The sequence below is a fragment of the Hypanus sabinus genome, unplaced genomic scaffold, assembly GCF_030144855.1.
Source record: "Hypanus sabinus isolate sHypSab1 unplaced genomic scaffold, sHypSab1.hap1 scaffold_1364, whole genome shotgun sequence".
NCBI lineage: Eukaryota > Metazoa > Chordata > Chondrichthyes > Myliobatiformes > Dasyatidae > Hypanus > Hypanus sabinus.
In genome coordinates, this window is record NW_026779435.1 from 29,620 (window position 1) to 46,946 (window position 17,327).

Below are 17,327 nucleotides of genomic sequence, written 5' to 3' on the forward strand. Positions count from 1 at the left end.
AACATTTCGGGCCGAGACCCTCCCTCTGGACTGAGAGTGGACGGGAAATAGTCAGAGAAAAGAGGTGAGGGGTGGGGATGGGGCAAGAGCTGGGGAGTGAGAGGTGGATCCAGGTGAGGGGGTGGTGGGAAGGTGGAAATAGTGACGGGTGGGAGGTGAGTGGTTGGGGCAACATGGGGCTGCAGAGGATGGAAATTAATTCCATCGAGGATGAACAAAGAGGTTAGAGAGTATTTGTTATAGAGAGTGCAATGAAGATTCACCAGACTGATCCCTGGAGTGGTGGGGTCATCATATGAAGAAAGATCAAATGTGATAACCCTTTCATTTAGAAAAACGAGGACTGAGAGGTGAACACTGAAATGCACAACATCATTACCGGTTGAATCAGGGATCCCAGTCTCTGAAACAGGGGTGGACTACCCGGGACTGAGATGAGGGGAAATGTCTCCATTCCGAGGGTGGTGAATGTTTATAAATCCCCACCACAGAGGGCGGTGAAGACTCAGTGATCGTCCGCACGTAAAGCAGATGTATGGAGACCGAAGGGATCGAGGAAATGAGGATCGGGCAGAAACACGTGACTGAGATGGGTGAGCAGCCGCCATCTTGCTGATGGTTAGAGGGGCTGAATTGCCTCCTGCTGTTTCTCACTTGATGTTTCAGTGTTCCTGTCCAGCAAGGCTCTGGAGGAATGTGAATAGAAATCAGTGTTTATAAACACAGAACTGATTTAAATGAAACGTGAACATTTCCTTTTTGCGTCTGAGTTATGTTTTGGACCTGGATGGGAATTGAGCCGGTGACTCTGTGACCTGGAGGTGGAGGGAAAAGGATCGGGGAAGATATGGTGTGGAAAAATAATCATGTATCTGGGGTAAATATGGAATAATGTGGGGAATGCGGTGGATGGGTCGGGCAGCATGTGAGGGGCGAGGAGCAGAGTCACCAGTTCAGGAGGGAGTCCCTCCACCCGTCAACTGATCCCGTTCCCTGTTCACGTTTTTCTGCAGATCGGCAGCATCTGCGGGTCACTGTTCTATGTGTACGTGTAGCTTCACCTTTCACCCGTTCAGACAAGGCAGTGAGATCCGGATCTGTCACGTCCTCTCGTTGTGGCTGGACAATGCTTTTTTTCTCTGCAATAGTTTCTGCATGTTTCATTCACTATTTTGAGATGCTGAAGTGCAGCCGATGTTTCTGGGTGTCTGACCCGTTTATGTGAGAATTTAGCCATTTGCATTTCTCTGAGTTTCTCAAAAATGTGTAAAGTTTAGTTCAGCTTCACTTCAGAATTTCCAAAGCAACACCCAGTCAGTCAAGTTGCTCCACACAATTAAAATAGCTTATTACATTTTTTTTTCTATTTTTGTACTATATATATAAGTATATTCTTATTTTAAATTACAATTGTTAAAATCTATTGTTATGAATTAGGTTCTACTGCTGCCGCAGGGACAACAAATTTCATGACACATGCCGGTGCTATTAAATCTGATTCTGATATTGATATGGGAGACCCATCACCAGTCACCAGTTCCCAGTTACCGCGGATCGTAATGTGAGATTGAATCCTTTTCCATATATTTGCTTTCCTCAGAAATGACAACAGTTCAGTTTCCTACTTTGGTTCCAGATCAGAAGCTCAGTCTGTCTAATATTTCCACACAAATGGGGAATTTGTTTATCATCATCATGTACTGATCTACAGTGAAAATCTTACCTGATGTACCATCCACACAGATCGATACATTACGACGGTACATTGAGCTGATATACAACAAAATAATCACTGTAACAAAGCATTGTGGCTGCAGGGAAAGTGCAGTGCAGATAGACATATGGTGCAGGGTCACGTCGAGTTACATTGTGAGGTCGAGACCATTTTATCATTCATTTGGATTATGACCACAGACAGGAAGCCGTCCTTGAGCCGGGTGGTTCGCGCTTTAAGGCTTTTGTATCTCTTCCCCGATGGGGGAGCGGGTTTGCAGCGAGAATGACCAGGTTATGAGGGTCTTTGAGTACATGGCCTGCTTTTCCGAGGGAGGGCAAGTGTAGGAAGAGTCCATGGAGGGGAGGCTTGTTTCTCTGATGTTCTCTGCCCTCCAAAGTTCTCTGCAGTTCCTTGCAGTCATGGGCAGAGCAGTAGCCAGACAAAGGCGTGAAGTATCGACAAGAAGCTCAGAGACCTTCACACTGCCTTGTGTAGCTGGATTCTGGACTTCCTGTCAGATCGCCGGCAGGTGGTAAGAGTGGGCTCCATCTCCTCTGTCTCTCTGACCCTCAGCACACATACCCCACAGGGTTGTCTCTTTGGCCCTCTCCTTTACTCTCTGTGCACCCATGACTTGTGTTGCCACCCACAGCTCCAATCTGCTAATTAAATTTGCTGTCAGCACTACATTGATTGGCCTAATCTCAAATACTGATAACAATCGATCAAATGCATCTCTGTCCAAACAAACATTTCACCCTTCTTCAGGAGATTGGTCAGAGGAAGAGCAAAGCAGCAAAGTTCTTCCAGAAACTTCTCAGCGTCAGAATAGGAACTGAAGAAATTGCCTGGACTTTTGCCCGAACAGGAGCCAACTTGCTTTGACCTACAACATAGCCAAGACAGGTCACAGTGGCATGGCGGTCACTCTTAGCCAAGTTAACTGTAAGGCTGGACTGGGAAAGCCTGTCAAATAGCTTTTCTACTGCAGAGATATGCTCTTCCCAAGTGGCACTCCTGTGACTAAGTCATCAATATAGGCATCTGTATGTTCTAATCCTCGAATTACAGAATCAAACATTCTCTGGAATGTTCCTGGATTATTTTTCCTTCCAAAAGGTAAAACATTGTATTCACACAAACCAGATGGTGTCACAAATGCAGAAATTTCTCTACCTCTGTCCATCAATGGAACACATCAATATCCTTTCAAAAGATCAATCTTTGTAAGAAATTTAGCTTTTCCAACCTTATCGATGCAATCATCCACCCTAGGGATAGGATAGGCATCTGTTTTTGTTACTGCATTTACCTTCCTATAATCAGTGCAAAATCTAACACTACCATCAGGTTTGGGCACAATAACACAGGGTGAGCAATCTGCTGCTAAAGGACTAATAATACCATTTTCCAGTATATATTCAATTCCATGCTCAGGCAATTTACACTTTTCTGCATTCATGCAATATGGGTGTTGTTTAATTGGTTTGGCTTGACCATTATCTACATCATGCACTGCAACCGTGGTTTGCTTGGGAACAACGGGGAATACATCTTTAAACTCCAGAATTAATTCCTTCAGCTGTTGTTGTTGCTTTGGCTGCAGATGAGCCAACTTGTTATCAATGTTTTCCAGAACAACCGAGTTCATTAGCCTAACTGGGACCACGTTTGGCTTGTGAAAATTCTCAGATGAGTCAATTGTTTCATTCTCAGGGTTACCAGATTCATATGTTTTGACAACAACACTCACAGATGGTGCCTGCTTGTCAAAATAAGGCTTTATCATATTTATGTGTACCACCTGTGTTAGTTTACATTGGTCGGGTGTTTTAATAACACAATTCAGATCATTAATTTGAGAGACTATTTTATACGGTCCATTGAGATTCGCCTGAGGTGGATTTGTCAACATTCTTCAACATAAGGTAAGCACCTTATCCCCACCTGGTATTTTCTTTCGCAAGCCCTCCTATCAAACCAACACTTCATTTTGTTTTGAGAAATCTTTAAGTTTTGTCTCGCTAGACCTCAGGTGTGGAGTAGTTTATCTTTGATCTTCAAAACATAGTCTAACAAGTTAACATGTACATCCCCATTAATCCACTGTTCCTTTAACAAGGTCAAAGTTCCCCTCACTCTACAACCAAATACAAGCTCAAATGGAGTAAATCCTAGTGTTTCCTGTACTGACTCTCTTACTGCGAACAAAAGCAAATGTATTCCTTCATTCCAGTCTTTTCCATTTTCAACACAATATGTCTCAATCATGGCTTTGAGGGCAGAAAGAAATCTTTCTAAAGCCCCTTGTGATTCTGGATGGTATGCAGATGATGTAATTTGTTTAGTTCCCCGTTCATAAACTACCTGCTGGAATAATCCAGATGTAAAATTACTTCCTTTATCAGACTGGATTTTTTTAGGCAAACCAAATAAAGTAAAAAAACTTGGTAAGACCCTTCACCACAGTTTTAGCTTTAATATTTCTGAGAGGTATTGCCTCTGGGAATCTGGATGCAGTACACATAATAGTTAGCAGATACGGATGGCCAGCTTTAGTCTTTGGCAAAGGGCCAACACAATCCACTTTAAATTTTGAAGAGGACATACCCTCTGGACTGAGAGTGGACGGGAAATAGTCAGAGAAAAGAGGTGAGGGGTCGGGATGGGGCAAGAGCTGGGGATTGAGAGGTGGATCCAGGCGAGGGGGGAGGTGGGAAGGTGGAAATAGTGACGGGGTGGGAGGTGAGTGTTTGGGGCAACACGGGGCTGCAGAAGATGGAAATTAATTACAAAGAGGTTAGAGAGTATTTGTTATAGAGAGTGCAATAAAGATTCACCAGACTGATCCCTGAGGTGGTGGGGTCATCATATGGAGAAATATCAAATGATATAACCCTTTCATTTAGAGAATCGAGGACTGAGAGGTGAACACTGAAATGCACAACATCATTACCGGTTGAAGCAGGGATCCCAGTCTCTGAAAAAGGGGATGGACGGTCCGGGACTGAAATGAGGGGAAATGTCTCCACTCCGAGGGTGGTAAATGTCTGTAAATCCCCACCACAGAGGGCGGTGGAGACTCAGCGATCATCCTCACATAAATCAAAGGCCGGCAGTTGTGTGGAGAGCGAAGGGATCGCGGAAATGAAGATTGGACAGAAACATGTGGCTGAGATGGGACAGCAGCCGCCATCTTGTTGCTGGTTAGAATGGCCACATCCTGCTGTTTCTCACTTGATGCTTCAGTGTTCCTGTCCAGTGAGGCCTGAGGAATGTGAATAGATATTAGTGTTTATAAACATAGATTTATTTAAATGAAACCAGAACAATTCTGTTTTGGAGCAAACATGAGGAAGTCTGCAGATGCTGGAAATGTGAACAACAACACACACAAAATGCTGGTGGAACACAGCAGGCCAGGCAGCATCTATAGGGGGAAGCCCTGTGGACCATTCGTTCCTGACGTTCCTGCTGTGTTCCTCCTGCATTTTGTGTGGGCAATTCTGTTTTGCGTCTGAACTGTGTGTTGGACCGGGATGGGAATCGAACCCGTAACCGCGACCTGGGGAGGTGGAGGATCGGACGGGGAGATATATAAGAAAAATGCAAAACGTATCTGGTGTAAATATGAAATAATGTGGGAAATGCAGCTGTGGGTCGGGCAGCGTGTGAGGGGCGATGAGCGGAGTCACCGGGACACGTGGGAGACCCTCCACCGTCACGTGATCCCGTTTTCCCTCGTAGCAGGGTAGTTCCTTTCAGAGGCCCCGCCCACCGCTGTGATGACGCCCTGATGACACTGCGCATGCTCAGTGCTGCAGGGGCGGTGTTTCTCGTTCTTTGTTGAAGTGGGTCGGTGGTCGGATTATTCTCTGCGGAGCGACACCAACGACTTTCCATTGGTGAGTGTTGATGCCGGTCCCGAGCTTTAACTTTCCCTTTATCTTAAAAGTCCATTTAAACTTCAGAGTCCCGTTCGCTTTCCCGAACTCAAACAAGAGAAAATCTGAAGTTGCTGGAAATGCGAGCAACGCGCACAAAATGCCGGAGGAACTCAGCAGGCCGGGCAGAATCCAGGAAAAGAGGACAGTCGACATTACCGGCCGAAACCCTTCGGCAGGACTGGAGAATAAAAGGTGGGGGTGGGGAGGGAGAGAGAAACACAAGGTGATCGGTGAAGCCTGAAGGGGGAGGGGATGAACTTTCCCGAACTGCAGGCCTCGCCTCGCTTCCTTCACAGAATCTGCCGGGGTCGGTCCGGGTTGTGTGTGTTTCATACAGTTCTGGTCGCCCCCATTCTCGGAAGGATGTCGGGGCTTTGGACAGGGCGCAGATGAGGTTTACCAGGACACTGCCTGGATTAGAGGGCATGAGCTATAACGAGAGGCTGGACAAACTTGTGTTGTTTTCTCCAGAGCGGCGCAGGCTGGGGTGAGACTGGATGGACGTTTAAAGATTACGAGCGGAATACGTAGAATATGCAGACGATATCTTTTTCCCCAGAGTTCAAATGTCAAAGATAAGGTAGGTTGCAGAAGATGTGAGGGGCAAGTTTGTTTTCCTCACGGAGTCTGCTGGGTCGGTCAGTGGAATTTGCACCCTCCGCAATAATCACCCTGCGCGCTCACACAACCCCGGGTGGGGGGTGGTTTATTTTCATCCCGTTCGTTGTTGAAGCGGATCGTCTGCGGGGGAGGGGTGGTAGAGGGAGGGAACGGGTCCTCGCCTCCTCGGGCTGGAATTCAGATTCCCATCGGTGAGTACTGAGGCCAGTGTCAAGTCTGGTTGTCTGATGTTGGGCAGTGAGTCCCGGTAACTTCCCGAGCTGTCGGCCATTTACTCAGTTACTGTGGAACACAGCATTTTGTGTGCGGAGGAATTTCTTTAGCCAGAGTGCAGTGAATTTGTGAAATCAGCAGAGCGAGCTGTGGAGGCCATGTTGGGGGGTATTTAAGAGGGAGATTTTGTAGGTTACGATAAGAAGGCCGTGGAGTGGGGCTGTGAGGAGGGGAAGAAAAAGATCAGCCATGATTGAACGCCGGAGCAGATTCGATGGGCCAAGCGGCCTAATTCTGCTCCTGTGTCTTATGGACCCGGTTTATTGTCGGGGAGACGCACCAACCGGTCACGGTATCCTGCTTTCCGCTCTGATTTCGCCGCAGATCTGCAGCCTGCAGCTTTTTTCCCCGAGGCCCCCCACCCCTTCCGGCTGTGATGTGAAAATCACATCGCGCATGCTGAGAGTCCGCGGAATGGCAGTGATTTTTGGCCGACAGAGTACAGTCACCATTTTGTGCTGCGCAGCACAAGCATCTTTTCCTTTGTTGAGGAAATCTGATATTGCCAATGAGTCCCGTTAACTTCCCAAACTGTCGACTTCACCTCGCTTCCTGGAACTTCTCAAAAACTTTTTCAGTTCAGATAAGCCGGTTTTAAGCCTGGTGATATGTGCTTCGGGGCTGTTCTACCTTCTCCCTAATTGGGGTGGGTGAGAAAGGAGAATGTCCCAGGTTGTGGGGATCTTTCATTTTACCGAGAGAGTGGGAAGTCCAGAAAGAGTTCATGTAGAGGAAACTGTTTTCTGTGATGAGCTGATCTGTGTCCGTAACTCTGCAGTTCCTTGCAGTCACCATACCAAGCCATGAAGTATCCGGATGGAAAATATGCTGCATTGATAACATTTGGTGATGGGCAAAGCATACCAAAGTTCTTGTGGTTTGTTCTAGGTTTGTTCCTTTGGGATCTTTTATACAGTAGTATTGTGGTGAACATTTGTTCCATAATGACAGACGAGGTAGCTCATTAAACTCAGCAGTTTTATTGTGATAAACTTAAAATAGACCAGCCAGCAGGACCCGGAGAGTGAACCTAACCAGTGTCATACAGACAAGGGAGGTAATCTTCACACACCCCACTTACAGTTAGGGTGGCCCAGAAATAGACAAGCAAAAACTGTACAATCCAAGCTAAAAGGTAACAATAAATGAACTGGAACATACCATCATAACCCCACAAAAGCATTTTCACACAAGAACAATAAACAGAGCTGTTTGGATTTGGGTATTTGATCCTCCACAATATTCCACGTGCGATTTTAAAATGGAGGTGGCAGTGTTTTTTTAAAAGGTCGAGTTGCAAGCTCGACAGCAACCTGGCATGGATGGAGTGCACACTTGGGAGTGGTCCGTCACTGGATCGAGCTCAGACCCTCCGTTCGCGAGCCGGGAGCTGATACTGCACCATCAGCCGACTCCACAAATGTAGGTGTGGGCTGTCGACCAGACCCTCCTCTCCTCCCCCCATCCCCCTCCTCTGAGAGTGTCACAGTATGTATCATTAATTCCGTATCTGTGTATTGCTGGAGGACCATCAGTGATCGTCCTTGATCCCTTCTCCCACCTGGTTCCATCTGCTCATTCCTCACTCATCTCGTTCAACCGTTGTCTAGCCTGTATCCAGCCACCTCAGTGATGTATATCAACCATCTTGTTCAACCTCTGTCCAGTCTGTATCCCACCCCCTCAATGATATATATCAACCATCTTGTTCAACCTCTGTCCAGTCTGTATCCCACCACCTCAATGATATATATCAACCATCTTGTTCAACCTATATCCCACCACATCATTCAGTCTTTCTTTTAACCTTTGTCTTCATCAATTCTGTTGCACTTTTAGCCTCGGAGTTAATACAGAATCGGTCATTATTACATGGATCTGTGAGAGGATCATCAGGTTCCAGTTCTGTCGGTGTGGTAGTATGAGTTTTTGAACTGTGAATGGCTGAGACACTGCAGCACATTACTGGCAGCAAAGAGTAATGGGAGAGTAATAAGCCTGGGGTGGAGACTCCCAACAGTGTGGAACTGGCTTCAGCCCAGTTCCGTATTTCTGCAGATGGGGCTGAATGGTCCTCCTTCCCCAATGAATCAGAAGTGGTGACTGGGTGTCTGGAAATTTGTTGCAGGAAAATTCCTGATTAGACTACTCCATGTGAGACGTGGGGGGAGTGTGTGAGGATTCCAGGGTAGGTAAGTAGCAGGTACAGCTCTGTGACCCTGTGATGGTTGGCCTGGAATGTCACCCAGTAATGAACCCGCAGGTGACATTACCTGTATTTATGAGCGGTTGAGTAGGTGTTTCTGATCTGGGTTCCGATGTCTGGTGATCGAGTTCATTTGGAAACAATCACTGCTAATCTGAGGAGAGAATGAGTTCCCATTCCATCCGTCATAGGATGAAGCTGTGATTAAATGGGCTGTTCCATCTTTGCACCAGGAAAAATGGTTCAGATGGTGTTTGGAAATCCACCCTCAGTCTCAAGTCTCTGTCAGATAGTGAAAATCAAACAGAAGCTTCAGATGCTGCAGATCTGCACCAAAACCTGAAAATATTTGAAGACTTTGTAACGAAAGTTGTGAACGTGAATCATCAAATTTGTTCCTTTCCCCACAGCTGTTCCTTACCTGTTGAGTGTTTCTGGTAATTCCAGTTTCTCTTTATTACATTCACCCTGGAATAGCTTAAATTTCCAGAAAAGATTGCTAATCACCTTCAGGGTTACAGGAGGAAGGCAGGAACATGCTGTTGGAATAAAATCAGCCATGGTTGAATAGTGGAGTAGACTTGATGGACTGAATCACCTAATTCTATTCCTGCGTCTTCAGTCTTACCATAACTGAACGATGACTCCTTCCTATCCCATGTAAGGGTTTGTGACATGTGACGGACAATTATAGATTTCTTCACTCAGATCATTATATTTGTCTTTAATAATTAAATTTCAGTGAGCTTATGTTTTTTGGTACATTGAGCAGAAATGTTCCCCTTTGCATTGTTAATGTGTTTCATTGTCTTTCTGTTTAAAGTTAGACCTGTGTTGAGAGATTTATTGGAAGAAAAGCCCACATCTGGAAGCAAACCACGACTGTAGACGAGGGAACAGCAGCAAGTGAACCTGCCCAAGGACTGAGAGCATCAACTGGACAGAACCCATCTGACTCAGAGTTAACATTCATTCAGTCAGGAGAAAGTTTGGTGAGTCTCATTTACTCAGACATTGGTCCTGTCCCCATTACATACCTGCACAAAGATAGGAAATAGTTGGAGTGAGACAGAATGTGCCCAGAAGTATCAGTTGCCTCTGACAGATCCAGTTGCAATCACTCCAGATTTGGTAATGTGTTGTCAGCAGTCCAGCTCTACAAAGTCATTCACATTACCTCAGTGTTTGATCATTTGCAGATCTTGCATCTTCTGAAGTAGCTGCAGTGGGGGTTAGTTCTGAATGGGGAGAGGGAGACGGGAGTATTTATACTTAAGATCTTAAAAAAATGTAATTGTTTAAAATTATTTGCTGCAAACTCATTACCCATAACCTATACATTCTCAACCAAATTATTGACATAGATGACAAGTTGCAATAGGTGTAACCATGGTAAACATCACTAGGCACTGGGCTCAAGTGCAATAAACAGCCTCTCATCATCACACTTTGCTTCGTACAATCCAGCTGTTCCCAGACTCTGGGGTTGTGTAACAAACACAATGTTCGCAACAAGATTAGACAGTAATTAATATAAAGAGATTCTTAGGGCACATGAACTGTCTGATCCAATGGACCAGATCCTTCCTTGTTTACAACTTAATTTGCCCCCGGACCCATCCTCCCAGGTCGCGCCCCAAACACCCTCCACCCCGGCAATCCCACCACAACACTCCCACGATTTATCCCACACCTGTACACGTAGACAGATTCCCTTCACCCATGTCCACACTTCCAGCTTCGGGAACCACAACTAATTGATCCCACAATCCTGGCTCGGGAGCAAAACTGAAACCAGGGCTGCAGCACTGGAGAGCCCAGACTGTGCAGGTGTCGGGCTCAGACCCGACCCTTTCCCATTGCAACCAGTCATGTATTTACACGAACCTGAGATCAGCGCCTTCCTCTCCGCTGCCCGCTGACATCAGCTGGGGTTGGCATTGTGCTGCCATTTGCAGGAGGTCCCTGCGTAACTACCTATGGCCGGACGTCGGAGGGAAACTGTAGAGTGTTTGTCCTTTCATGGTGACACCTCTGAACTCTACATTAACTCCATTCAAATGACTCTGGGTGAAAATTAATGACCAACAAACATGATTCCTCTCGGCGATCAGCTGTCTGAATGGTTCACTCAGTTTTAGATTAAGCGGTATCTGTGGTCCACATTGTCAGATTGATTAGTTTCCGAGGAGACAAAGAATGCAGAGATTTTGTTCACTGACACAAATCTGTGTTTACCCTGCTGGCAATTCTGGTTTACACTAGCAAACACGTTGTTTATGAAATTAGTGAACAACAGGACACCGCACTGATTGAACCACCTCAGATCAAATCACCCTGAAGATCCTCCCAGGAAACATTTGGGGTTTTGTGACCCAACTCGAGAAAAAGGCCATGCAGCCCAGCCATCAACAACATGGCAAAGCCGGACACATATCAGGGGACTTTACGTCACACAGCACTGGATTCAGTGATAAAGCCCGTTAAGTTTCCTCCTTTGTACCCTGAAATCATTAAAAACACCCATTAAACAGCTTTTGAAAACAAGATCTCACCCACACATAACGTCACTCTGCGCCTGATGTCAGGTCTGGGTTCCTCACACCGGGATCTGATGCAGTGATGCGTGCAGTTCCTTGTGTCACATTCACACTGAGACATTTGATCTTTAATGCATAAGGTAAAAATCACCTGACCCACCACCACGGTTAACAGAGGGTTTATGAGCTGAGCTATTCCCATTGGTGCGAAACAATGTCAATCACTGGTTACACCCAATCGCGGAAGCAGAGTAGCCGAGAGATTGTTGCCACTGCTGAACCCATTTCCTGCTTCTGCTGAACTCCCCGTCAGAGCGTAACAAACCTCAAAGTAAATGTCCCACTTCTTGATTTATTTCCATTTCCCTCCGAGGTAATTTGGGGCATTTATAAACCCGGGAGTGAGTGATCCGGCAGAAGGATGAGGGTGAGGGATTTTACTGAGAGAGTAAAGATGGTGTGAGGGGGGAGGACAGCATGGAGCCTCAGAGGATGTTTGTCCCAGTGGGGGATCAAGGAGCAGGATGGGGGAAGGAGCCAATTAATAGTGAGGGAAGGGACGAGCTCACCATTGGAAATGTCTGAGCACACGGTGGTGGTAAGCAGACATATCCACCACTTTGGGGGGTAAACCCTGACAGACTGATGATCTGGATTGGAGTGGTGTTGGGGTGCAAGGATGGACTGGTCTTGGGTCATTGAATGACTGGATGGGCTGAGAGGCCTGTTCCTGTTGTCTGTGCGTCTATTGAGAAAGAATAACCAGACCCTTTTTGGGTCTGCAGGATTTCCCATTGGCTGTCGTAGGGTCCGGTGCTTGGAGCCCATTTGACCATAAGACAAAGAAGCAGAAGTCAGCTATTCAGATAGTCAGCCATTGAGTCTGCGCCGCCGTTTCAACATGAGCTGATCCAATCTCCCCTTTAGTCTCATTCGCCCGACTTCTCACCATAACCTTTGATGCCCTGACTGCTCAGATACCTATCAATCTCTGCATTAAATACACCCAATGACCTGGCCTCCACTGCCACCCGTGGCAACAAATTCCACAGATTCACCACCCTCTGGCTGAAAAAATGTTTTCACATCTCCATTCTGAATGGGCGCCCTGCAATCCTCAAGTCATGTCCTCTCGTACTGGACTCCCCCACCATGGGAAACAACTTTGCCACATCCACTCTGTCCATGCCTTCCAACATTCGAAATGTTTCTATGAGGTCCCCCCTCATTCTTCTAAACTCCAAGGAGTACAGTCCAAGAGCAGTCAAACATTCCTCATATGTTAACCCTCTTATTCCCAGAATCCTTCTAGTGAATCTTCTCTGAACCTTCTCCAATGTCAATACATCCTTTCTTAAATAAGGAGTCCAAAACTGCACACAGTATTCCAAGAGAAGTCTTACCAGTTCCTTATAGAGCCTCAACATCACATCCCTGCGCCCATACTCTATACCTCTAGAAATGAATGCCAACATTGCATTCGCCTTCTTCACCACCGACTCAACCTGGAGGTTAACCTTAAGGTTATCCTGCACGAGAACTCCCAAGTCCTGTTGCCTCTCAGAACTTTGAATTCTCTCCCCACTTAAATAATAGTCTGGCCATTTATTTCTTCTTCCAAAGAGCTTGACCGTACACTTTCCGACATTCTAATTCATTTGCCATTTCTTTGCCCATTCCCTCAATCTATTCAAGTCTCTCTGCAGACTCTGTTTCCTCAGCACTACGGGCCACTCCACCTATCTTTGTATCATCAGCAAAATTAGCCTCAAAGCCATCAATTCCATAATCCAGATCGTTGATATACAACGTAAAAAGAAGCGGCCCCAACACGGACCCCTGTGGACCCCTGGTAACTGGCAGCCAACCAGAATGGAATCCCTTTATTCCCACTCTCTGTTTCCTGCCAATCAACCAATGCTCAATCCACGTATGCAACTCTCCTGTGATTCTATGGGCTCTTATCTTGTTTAGCAGCCTCATGTGTGGCCCCTTGTCAAGGGCCTTCTGAAAGTCCAAATACACAACATCCACCACATCTCCCTTGTCTAGCCTGCTTGTAATTTCCTCCAAAATTTGCACTAGGTTTGTCAGACAGGATTTTCCTTTAAGGAAACCATGCTGAGTTCGGCCTATCTTGTCATATGTCTCCAGGTACTCCGTAATCTCATCCTTGACAATCGACTCCAACAACTTCCCAACCACTGATGTCAAGATTTCCTTTTTGCTTCCTTGCCCCCTTCTTAAATAGCCGAGTGACATTTGCAATCTTCCTGTCCTCCGGAACCAGACCAGAATCTGTTGACTTTTGAAAGATGATTGCAAATGCCTCCGCAATCTCCACTGCTTCTTCCTTCAGAACATGAGGGTACATTCCATCTGGTCCAGAAGACGTATCTACCCTTAGACTATACTGCTTCCTGAGTACTTTCTCTGTCGTGATTGTGACTGTGCATATTGCTCTTCCCTGACACCCTTGAATGTCCGGTATATTGCAGAAGCTTTCCTCAGTGAAGACTGATGCAAAATACACATTCAGTTTCTAACCATCTCCTTTTCTCCCAGTACAATTTCTCCAGCATCATTTTCTATTGGTCCTATATCTACTCTCACCTGACTTTTACTCTTTATGTACTTTAAAATCTTTCATTATCCTCTTTGATATTATTTGCTACCTCCCTTTCATGGTTCAATTTTTCACTCTTAATGACCTTCTTAGTTTCCTTTTGTAAGCTTTTAAAAACTTCCCAATCCACTTTCTTCCCACTAAGTTTTGTTTCCTTGTATGCCCTCTGCTTTGCTTTTACTTTGGATTTGTCTGCGCTTGTCAGCCATGGTTGCATCCTTTTTCCATTTGAAAATTTCTTTTTCTTTGGAATATATCTTCCTCACTTCTCACATGAACTCCAGCTACTGCTGCTCTGCCGTCCTTCCTGCTAGTGTCCCTTTCCAGTCAACCTTGGCCAGTTCCTCTCTCATGCCACTGTAATTTCCTTTACTCCACTGAAATACTGACACATCGGATTTCGGCTTCTCTTTCTCAAATTTCACAGGAACTCAGTCATGTTGTGATCACTGCCTCCTAAGGGTTCCTTCACTTCCATCTCTCTAATCAACTCTGATTCATTACCCAATCCAGTACAGATGATCCCCTAGTGGGCTCAACAATAAGCTGTTCTAAAAAGCCATCTCATTTTACCGTAGTTCTGCAGCATCTGTGGGTTTCATTTCAAGGCCTGCCCCCTCATGCTTGCTTCAACAATCACAGCACATGCTCGCTCCTCCTGGACGGACAGCAGTTTCCTTTCCATTTTGTGTTGGGATAGTCTGCGGGGTCGGAATTGGGAGAGGACCCTCGCCCCCACGGGGCAGTGTGCCTGGGGAAGCATCACCAGCACAGGTTGAATTAAATGCAGCACAAGGCAGGGTAAAAGGGTAAATTACAACTTTAATTTCATTATTACAGAAATTAAACTCACAGCATGTGATACAGAGCTTTTTCAGTTTATTTTGGTCAGTAACAGCTCACAAAGGAGTGTTGCATTATTTTTCATTCTCTGATCAATGCCCTTCAGTGAATAGACAACTGACCTCAGGAGCGTGAGGTGGGGTGATTGGGGGGGGGGGGGGGAGGGAAAGGATGTTGTGAACATTGGCTGTAAGGAATGTATTAGACTGAAGAGAAAACTAATGAATATGGGCTTTGCATTTCTGCAAAATCTGTTCAGGATGTTACAAGCATCTTGAAAATGGTGTTTGTGCATTATTCAAAATAAAAAAGAAATTACTGGATATTCGGGGAGACCTCCAGCTTTCCAGGTAACCACATCTACACCAGTACACCAAGCTGCAACTCCTGAGAGAAGTGTTAAGGAACTGGAGCTGCAAATGCTTGATGTCATTTGCCTCATAAGGGATGCTGAGTAAGTTTAAAATAAAATTTACTGGGTTATCTTTAAAATCATCGTCCACTCAAAGCTTCTCATTAAACTTCTAGACCTGACCTCAATAGATCCTTGTGCAATTGGATCCTGGATTTCCTCACTTGCAGACCCCACTCAGTTCAGATTGGCAAAAACATCTCCTCCACAATCTCCATCATCACAGGAGTACCACAGAGATGTGTACTCAGCCCCCAGTCTATTCGCTTTACACCTGTGACTGTGTGGCTAAGTACCATATATAAGTACGTTGTTGACACCACTGTTGTGGGCTGTATCAAAAGGGGTGGTGAACAAGATACTGCACTGACTGAAGCACCCCGAACCAGATCACACTGGAAAGTCCTCCCCAGGAACACTGGGGGTTTTGTAACCCAACACAAGATAAAGGCTCCACTGCCCACTCCATAACGCCAGGCATGTAGCAGGGGACTTCCCCTCACACAACACTGCATTCAGTGATGAAACCTGTTAAGTTTCCTTTGTTGTTCCACTAAAATCATTTGAAACCTCCATTGAACAGCTTTTGAAAACAAGCTCTCACCCACACGTGACGCCATTGCGTTCCCACACTGGGATATAACTTCAGTCTGTGCCCTCATGTGTCTGATGTCACGTGGGTTCCCCACACCAGGATCACATGCCTGGTGCCACATGTGGGATCCCCACCACTGGATCTAACATCAGTCTGCGCCCCCACCTGCCTGGTGTCACGTGTGGGTACCCCACACTGGGATATGATGCCATGTGTGCAATTCCTTACATAACACTGACACTGAGACGGTTGAACTTTACTGGCTGAGGTAACAATTCCCTGACCCACCCACCCCACCTACCATCAACAGAGGAGTTGCACTCTTCCCATTGGTGCAAAGCAATGTCAATCACTGGTTGCACCCAATAGTGGAGATGGGCCAGCCGAGGGGTTGTTAACCCTGCTGATCACATCTCACACTCCCGCTCTGAACTCCCCGTCAAAGCGGAACAAATCTCAAAGTAAATGTCCTGCTTTTTGAATTATTTACATTTTTCTCCGAGGTAAGTTGGGGGTGTTTGTGAAGTATCTCCTGCGGCAGGTTTCTGATGTATCGCTGACAGTTAGGAGAAGACTTCTCAGCCCTTCAGTTGATGCTGGTTCCCCAGGGAAGGAAGGATCCCAGCAGCAGTAAGAGGGAGAGGGAATTAACTGAGAGGATAAATATTGTGTGAGAAGTTGGATAGGATGGAGTCTGAGGTTGTTTGTCCCTTTCTTGAACAAAAGAACAATGCAAACTTCCAATCCTTTGGTACTTCTCCCATCCCTATTGATGATGCAAAGATCATTGCCAGAGGCTCAGCAATCTCCTCCCTCGCTTCCCACAGTAGCCTGGGTTATATCTCATCCAGTCCCGGCGGCTTATCAAACTTTCAAAAGGTCCAGCACATCCTCTTTCTTAAATTCTGTGCACTCAAGTGTTTCAGTCCGCTGTAAGTCATCCCCACAACTTCCAAGGTCTCTTTCACTTGTGAATAATGAAGCAAAGTATTCATTATGTACATCAGAATGTTTTAAATGATCGGCTGATTGAGAAACATCTGTTGAAAATGTAGCGGTGAACTCTAACCAAACCAAGTTGCCGTTATTAGCGACCCCACGGATTTGTTATCTTTGCATGGTGTCCCCTCAGCTCCCGTGATGATTGTTACAAATGTCGGTGATATGTATTCGATCCGTTATTAGCAATCAGCAAATGTACAATCTTGAAGCGATGAATCTGAAGTGTAGCCAAGTGTAGGTTCAGCATATTTGAGAGGATAATAACAAAATATATGATATCCATCAGTCCCCAGCTGCGTACTGCATGGAACAAAGCACAAACATGTAACTGATTCCCTTCGCATTTACCACACCCCGAATGATGCGAACAGTTACCATAAAAAAAATCATAAATACACAATACAGATAGGGAACAGATGCACAGGCTCAGCACTGATACCAGGTCTTCCACCTGAAATATTCACATACTGTCTGTCTTGTTGAATAATTCCAGCATTTTGTTTTATTTATCTCAAAAGCTTCTTTTCCCAGCTTGCTGTTTTCGA

The 17,327-nt window shown here is 45.7% G+C and overlaps 1 protein-coding gene across 3 annotated transcripts in view; it reads left to right on the forward strand.

Moving 5' to 3' along the window:
- The first annotated feature begins 5,520 nt into the window (after nt 1-5,520).
- The window catches only part of LOC132386889 (NACHT, LRR and PYD domains-containing protein 3-like), a 67,943-nt gene continuing 56,136 nt past the window's right edge, over nt 5,521-17,327 (forward strand). The window contains exons 1-3 of one of the 3 annotated variants that reach the window (XM_059959241.1): nt 5,543-5,622; nt 6,136-6,244; nt 9,588-9,756. The gene's annotated coding sequence lies outside the window, so the exon portion shown is untranslated. Of the gene's footprint in view, nt 5,623-6,135; nt 6,245-7,841; nt 7,981-9,587; nt 9,757-17,327 lie in introns of those variants that run through there. The other 2 variants (XM_059959242.1, XM_059959240.1) reach the window with 2 other exon arrangements.